At 37.5% G+C, this 7,909-nt stretch overlaps 1 non-coding gene across 1 annotated transcript; it reads left to right on the top strand.

Moving 5' to 3' along the window:
• Positions 1–107, top strand: LOC133813614 (small nucleolar RNA R71). Its single transcript, XR_009884622.1, has one exon. It is a non-coding gene; the product is annotated as a small nucleolar RNA R71 (small nucleolar RNA).
• The last annotated feature ends 7,802 nt before the right edge of the window (positions 108–7,909 follow it).

Raw genomic sequence — 7,909 nt, 5'->3', positions numbered from 1 at the left:
ATTCCGTGATGCGGGCACTTTCTTATCAATTCTTTGAATCTCTCCCAAGCTTCATAGAGAGACTCATTATCCAACTGAGAAAAATTATTGATCTCTCCTCTTAACTTAGCTGCTTTAGCTGGAGGGAAAAACTTGGAGAGGAACTTCAGTGCTAGATCATTCCATGTAATGATTGAGTTAGGCGGAAAAGATACCAACCAACTCTTAGCTCGCTCCCTTAGAGAATATGGGAACAATCTCATTCTGATAGCATCATCACTAACTCCATTCATCTTAAATGTCTGACAGAGCTCCATGAAGTTAGATAGATACATGTTTGGGTCTTCAGTGGGTAGTCCCCCAAACTGGACTGTGGATTGAACCATCTAAAGTATGGCTGGCTTTATTTCAAAATTGTTTGCATCTATGGTGGGTGGTCTTATACAAGACTGGACCCCTGTCATTGTTGGCAACACATAGTCCCTCAGGCTACGGTCGGGTGGATTCTGACCATTAGCTGGGTCTTCTATGGCACCCCCATTATTACCGTAGTTGGCCATAACTTCCTCTTGCTCAATCCTGTGTGCAACTCTTTCCAACCTTTTGTTTTTTCTGTTTTGCCGGCAAGTCTTCTCTATCTCAGGATCACCAGGCACTCTTGCAGCTGGTCCTTGACGTCGCATAAACCAATGGTACCTGAGATGAGATAAGAATAATTTGACACAAACAAGTTAGCAAAAAGTGAAAAGAAAACCAAATTAGAATTTAATCCAATTAACGTAATATTAACTAAACAATTCCCTGGCAACGACGCCAAAAACTTGTTGGTTAATTTTAATACACGCAAGTGCACGTATCATACAAGTAGTACTCACACAAGTGAGGTCGAACCCAAGGGAATTGCAGCCAAGTACTAACCAAATTGGATTTATATTTCTATTTGGCGACAATAAAAATTGGTTTTTAAATTAAATTGCAGAAAACACAACAAGCAAAATCAACAAATAAGAAATTAAGGGTTTAACAATGGATGTGAAGATAGGGATATGATTTCAATTGCTTCGATTACCCAATTGTTAACACTAGTTAACTATTCTTCTTCTTTCAATGAGATGACAGATTATAAAATCACCTAAACTCTTTTCGGATCATTTAGGTTCTAAATTGCATTGTCAACTATTGCATTTCTGAGATAGCACAAAAAACAATTCGCATTAAGTAATAATCTACAAGTCACATAAGCTATGCGAATACTTTCGTTTCGCATCAAAACCTATGTTCATTCATTTAGAGCATTCCTAATATTCACTTTTTAGATTTCACATTAGGATCATGAATCATGCTTAAGGTGATCAATCTCAAGCATACATTAAGCACAAAAATGAACAAATCTCATAAACAAGCAAGAAGAAATAATCAAATAGCATTAACCATGGGATGATCTCAGTCAATATCCATCAAATCCCTAATAGGAGTTTAGCTCATAATCTCAATATTCATATCCATAATCAAACTGAACATAAACAATAACATAGGAAATCAAAGAAAAAGAGAATGAAACTAGATGGGGAATTGTCACAGATCGCCCACGCTTGCTCCAAGGTTCGTCTTCTCTTGTTTTTCCCCTCTTTTTGTCTGTCTCTCCTGTCAAAATCGCGATCCCCTTTTTCAGAATGAAGACCTCATTCTATATCCTTCCAATAATGACGAAATTGCCCTTAAAAATTCTGAAGTGTACGGACGATAGCGCCGCGGCCCTACTCGGAAAAGGCCAAGATCTCGAGTTTCTGGAAAGGGGCTCGCCGCGGCTCTAATACGCAAGAGCGCCGCTGCGCCAATTCTTGCGCCGCAACCCTAATTAAGATTTTTAGCAAAAGCTTGATTTCTCCACAATTCACTCCAAAAGCCCAAAACATAAGCTAAACCTGAAATCAAGCAAAAACTAGCATAATTCCGCTCCAAAAACACAAGAACCATTAAAACGACACTGATAAAGACACTTAAAAAGATAGGCTAAAATTAGCCTAACACCTAGGGTTTTCTTGTAGAATGCTTGTGTGTGTTTGATCTTGAGATATGCCTATGATTTAAATATCAAGATGGTGTTAGAGTTTTCTTTCCTAGGGTGAAAATATGTTAATAGGTTCATGCTACGGATTGTGTTTGGATTTGTGTTGATTAAGAATGTAGATTGTTGTATGAGTTTTGTGAAGCATGATGTATAGATGAATTTCATGATTTAATATGCTTGCTGATTTTTGTGTATAACTGGTGAGAAATTGGTAAAATAATGATTTGCATGCATAAGTGATGTTCCAAAAGTTATGTTGATCTTATGAAATTAAAAGGGTATTTTAATTCACATTAAAAATGATATTTTACTAAATTAATACCTACAGTTTTTTTTTTATATTTTATGAATAAAATATAAGTTTTTAATCTAAGTTTATGATTTTTGAGTGATTAATTTGTTGCTGGAAGTTTTGGGTAAAAATAAGAAATGTCTTTTAAATGAAAGAAATAATGTGTGTTTATTGAAATAAATTAATAACTCTAAATTATGTATATGTTAAATTGATATTTTAAAAATGTAACCATGAATTTGTACATTATTATTAAGTGCGATTTTTCTTTATTTTTGAATAAGAAAATATTGGGTTTAAATTCACTTGTGACTTTTAAACAAAATAAGTAGTTTCTGAAAGTTTAGATTAATAAGTTAAAAATAATTATTTTGTTTAGAATATATGTGTAACGCCCTGGATAGCCAAGACCGTTACATTGTGTACTTATAAAGGTGTAGGACTTGCTAATCAAGTCATTAATTTGAAAACGTGTTACTAAACATGTAAGATCTAGTGTTAAAAAGGTTTTGGTCTCAAAAACTCATTTACAATATATTTATGTTGTAGTAAACGTGGGATCCCATACAAAAATGAAGTTAAAGTAAGTTTACAGACTCCCAAAAGTACATGAATAACCACTAGCCATACTAAGGCAAAACAGACAGTCTTCAGGTTCCATGTCCTTGCCTAAACCTCAACCGTGGCGGCCGAGCACTTGGCTATGTACATTCTGCTCGCTGAGCTCTCCAGTCAGGGCTGATCTAACTTACCCTTGCCTTTACCTGCACCACGTAGCACCCGTGAGCCAAGGCCCAGCAAGAAAACATCATAGATAACTCAAACAATGATAACAGACAATTAGGTCAGTAAGCATGTATACCCATCAGATAATCCTCAACAGATACTCAGCATATACAATCCAATACAGGATACATTTTATCACATATAATATTCAGGGCCGACGACTTAGGCCGCACCCTTTGTTTAACCCACTGACTCTGGCCCGCTTAAACCGAGCTCAGTGCATAATAAGCTGTCCTCGGCTACCAGTGGCCGACCCGCGCCCTGTGCGCTAGTGAGACCCTTGGCACCCTTAGGCCGTTGGTTCACTAAAAAGCTTGCATGGCATAATACCATCTTTTCAAGCATCTACAATAGGGAGCCCTTAGTCCCGTCACATATATTCAACCAGGTGCAGTTTTCTTACCTTTAGTCTGTACGGTTATCGAGTTACGAGCAACGCCCCTCAAGCATGATCCGTTCCCGAGCCTAAGATTTTATCACCTAGCCACAACCAAATTATAGGGTTTCATAAATACTCAAATATAGGTTTCCAGTTACAAAACTAACTCTCGGGACTCCTAATTCCACCAAGCACGGTGGTGAAACCAAACCCGACCACACTAGACCACTCTCCCGTGCTAAAAACCCTCAAAAATTCATGTGTGCAGCCAAGGGCTGAGGCCCCCAAAGCCTAGCTACGACCCTTCCCCAAAACAGAACCTACTCCCACACTGAACCACACACGCGCCGCGGCGCGCCCCCTTGGTCAAGCCTCCTTGGCTTCTTTGCATGTTAGGGCCGCGGCGCTCTAGAACAGAGCCGCGGCCCTCCCCTTCGAACCCAGAATTTACACCATTTCTAAGTCTGAAACCTCACCTTAAACCATCCCAAAGCTTCCCAACTCTTAACCAATTAATTCCCAACTTCTTCAGCATGATCTAAATAACATAATTCCCAAGAAAACACAACCTAACACACTCTAATCTCCTCCTTTCAATTTTTGAAACCCAAGTGCTATAAACACTCAAACCAGCCACTCAAACCCAATTTAAAACCTCTAATATTGGAGTTGAAACTTACCTTTGCAGTAGAATCACTTCACCAAGCTATGGCCAAGCTAAGCTCCCAAGTTTTCCCTCTTAATTCTGCCTTAGAACATCAAAACTATACTTGGTTCAGCACTTAACCAAAACCCAGCTAAAACTCAGAATTCAACCACAGAAAATAGAGTTAGATGCTTACCTTAATCCCTGCTTCAGATCCTTGGTTTTCCCTGAGCTAAACCTCCAAATTCTCACCACCAAACTCAGAAATCCCAACTTGTTTCCCCTGTTTTCTGTGTTCTTTTTCCTTCCCTTTGTTTTCCTTAAGCGTGAGAGAGAGCTGAGGCTAAGTTTAAGTCGGTTTGTGTTTTTCTTCTAAAGGCTTCCTTAAGTCTATCTCACACATTAAGTTAATCCCGAGGCTCGGGGTGCCGGAACCGTCCCCGAGGCCAAAATGGTAAAATCCCCCAATATTCCCGCCTAGACATTCTAACCTCAAATATATCTCCATATATTTATTTTCATGCCCCGATAATCGAAATTGCTACCCGCTATCTAAAATTATCCCCGACTTCTCCAAAGTCATATCTTAAACCCCATTGTGACTTTTCCCACTATCTGACCCTAGAATCGTCTTGAGTCGTGCTCAGCGAACCTGTCCACATAATAATGTGGTTCTCACATATATCACATATCATATTACCACATAATATAATCAATTATCATATAAACATTATTAGACATATAATTACTCATTAAATCACAATTATTCCATTAATGCCCTCCTGGCACACTAATCAAGGCCCTTAAGCCTTATTAGCGAACTTGGGTCGTTACAATATGGGTTTACACTACATAAATTATGTCTTAAATAATACAAATAAAAAAAAAATTCCGACACTTAAAATTATATTTTCTCGCACCAAATTTTGTAATTTTGTCAATTTAAAAGAAAATATTATTTTCTAAAGGAAACATGAAATTTATAAGTACTTCTAAATAATTTCAAGTTTTTTTATTTTCTATGCAATTTAAAATAATAAATGGAATTATTATTTTTTTGAGAAACTAAGAAAGGTTAAATAAATTACTTTTATGAAGTAAAAAAAATGTATTAAGTGGTTAAATCAAACTTAGGGATTTAAAGAAATAAATAATGGTGACGAAATCATGTTCCTAAATTTTTACTTGAAAAAGTTAGAAATAAGCGTGTAGAAATTATCATTTTTAACAACGTTCCCACGTATGCATGTCACATGCAAATGCACTTTTACGTTCAAATATATGCCTATTATTCAACCATATAATTTTTACTTGAAAATCATGCATGGATAATAGGTAGAATTGACATTATTCTTTTGTGATTCTATGTGAAAAATGTGCATGTTTGGACATTATTTGTAATTTGCACCAAGTGTACATGGTCCGTGCACACATGAGGTATATGTGTTGGGCACGAGAAATCTCATGCAATGCTAAGGAATACCATTTGATTATGATTATAGGCTCGTTGTGAAGTTTGTTCTATTTTTGCTTTGCTCGGACCTGACGTAAGGAAGTTAGATAGAATCTTTATATTTATGCTATAAAATGGTAATGTTGGTTAATATGAGGATAAAGATATGCTTTGTATGATGATGTACCATGTGATATGAAGTATGAAATGTTATTTTGAGATCATACGATGAATTTGATGAATCATGTATTTCCTTTGTGTTGATATGACTGGGTTGCATGTGTTTTGTGTGCTTTATGAATAAGCAAGTGGTTGTTAGCGTGTTGAACGCGAAGAACAAAGGGGTTACTAAGGATATAAGATGTAATTTGAGTTACTAAGGTATGACGTAACTCATAGGGCAGGCGCCCCGAGGTTATTCAAGGACCAGAGCCTCCTGTTTACCTCAAGATGTGACATGGACAAGAGAGGGAGCCATGCTCACAAGGATGTGATGATGATGTCTATGATGTTGATGCTTGAATATGCTAATGATGTATGATGTGTGATTATGAAGTATGATGTATAATGGTAACGTTTATGCATGATGTATGATGTATGATGATGTATGGATATGATGTTATATGAGTCTTACGATATGATTATGTTTTGTAATGTTTTCTTTGTATGTTTCTTGTACTTCCTTACTGGGCTTTTATCTCACCCCCCTTACTTTCCCTTTTCAGGTAATAAATAGGATTTCTCTTTGGCACGCGTTGAGATGTGAGGAGTTTCGATGTCAGAGTGTGTATGGCGTAGGGGTATCCTATGGGTGAATATACGATTAACTTAAGCGCCAATTTTGAAAGAACAATGTTATGGATTTTAGATTGAAAATCTTATCAATGGGACTTGAACTATATTTATTTTAAATGTTGCATGAGAACTTTTATTTTTATTTTAAACTATTGGGCTCAACTTGCATGTTTTAGCAAGACCCCACTGGATTTTCATATGTTAAGTGGTTTTCATTAAATAAGTTTATGAGTTTGATGACCTATTACAAAGTAGTAGTTTAGGGCATTTTAAAAATGGTATCAGAGACAGGTTGTCCATGTTTTCAAGGACCCTTCCCATACACGCTAAAGACGGGAAAATCTCACCTCGCTGCGTCGTAAGTATTTGTTCTATATGTTATCATTTCTTTATGCTTTTTAAATTTTATAGTTTTGTTAGTACAGTATAGTAAGATGCCTCCCATTATTAAAACCACTAAGAAATAGTTACTTAAGGAGATCTGCGCGATACTTAAGGTCCAACTTGAAGAGGACCCCTACAATAGGAGGATTGCGGTGTTGAAAACGACGGCGGTGACTTGAGATTGTATTCAAGGAATTATGAACAAAAGAGGGGCATTGCTATGGCCCATAGTGCAATACTGGATGTTGAGGGAGGCATTGTCGATGTATCCGAAGGCCCTTCTCCAATTGTCCATGTCATGGCACGACGTCATTAGGGACAACCTGGACTTTAGCACCATCGAGTACATGATCTATGATCTTATGGATAACTATGATTTTAGTTGTTTGGAACCGGTCATGGTAAAGACGGATGACGGAGAGATGGAGGAGCGTTATGAGATGGTGCATGATTTGGAAGGAGATATGGCGTGTCAAGAGGTAGTGCATGCCATACCACAAGTGTTAGGATGAGGGCATTGAAGAGCGCTCCTGATTACTTCCACATTTTAGAGGACGTCTTCGACTACAGCTCTGAGGACGAGTCCACAGTTGAGGACTAGAGTCTGTCACGTAAATCGTTCAGTGAAATGTTAATGAATAAAATGGGACTTTTTGAAGGACCCTAAGGACTTATGTTTTGGTTATTGAACACTTTATGAGTTATTTTAATTTTCGAATAATTTTTTAAAACGCTTTGAATGCTATGGTTTAATATTTTTCCTCTTGCAAACTCTAAATGGTGTGGATTTGAAATGTATGATTTTCACGAATATCTATCAAACCATTATTCGATTTTTCCTCTCTTATGATTTTCTTTTGGTGCCTTAGAATCTCATAATGTCAACAAGAGGAAGAGGAGGCAAGGGAAGAGGAGGAGGCTGAGGAAAGGGTGTCTCCACAAGATCTAAGGCCACGAAAACTCTTAAAGTATGAATGCCACCAGTCCAACCAGCAGCCCCAGCTGTGGATCTGGCCGCAGAGGTAGCAAGGTTGAGGGAACAACTAAGGCTGAGAGATGAGGAATTAGCACATGCTAGGAAAGTGCCCTAAGTGCCCCAAATGCCCCATGTGCCTCAAGTACCA

This window comes from Humulus lupulus, chromosome 1 (assembly GCF_963169125.1).
Source record: "Humulus lupulus chromosome 1, drHumLupu1.1, whole genome shotgun sequence".
NCBI classification, from domain to species: domain Eukaryota; kingdom Viridiplantae; phylum Streptophyta; class Magnoliopsida; order Rosales; family Cannabaceae; genus Humulus; species Humulus lupulus.
This window is presented reverse-complemented; position numbering and strand designations above follow the sequence as displayed.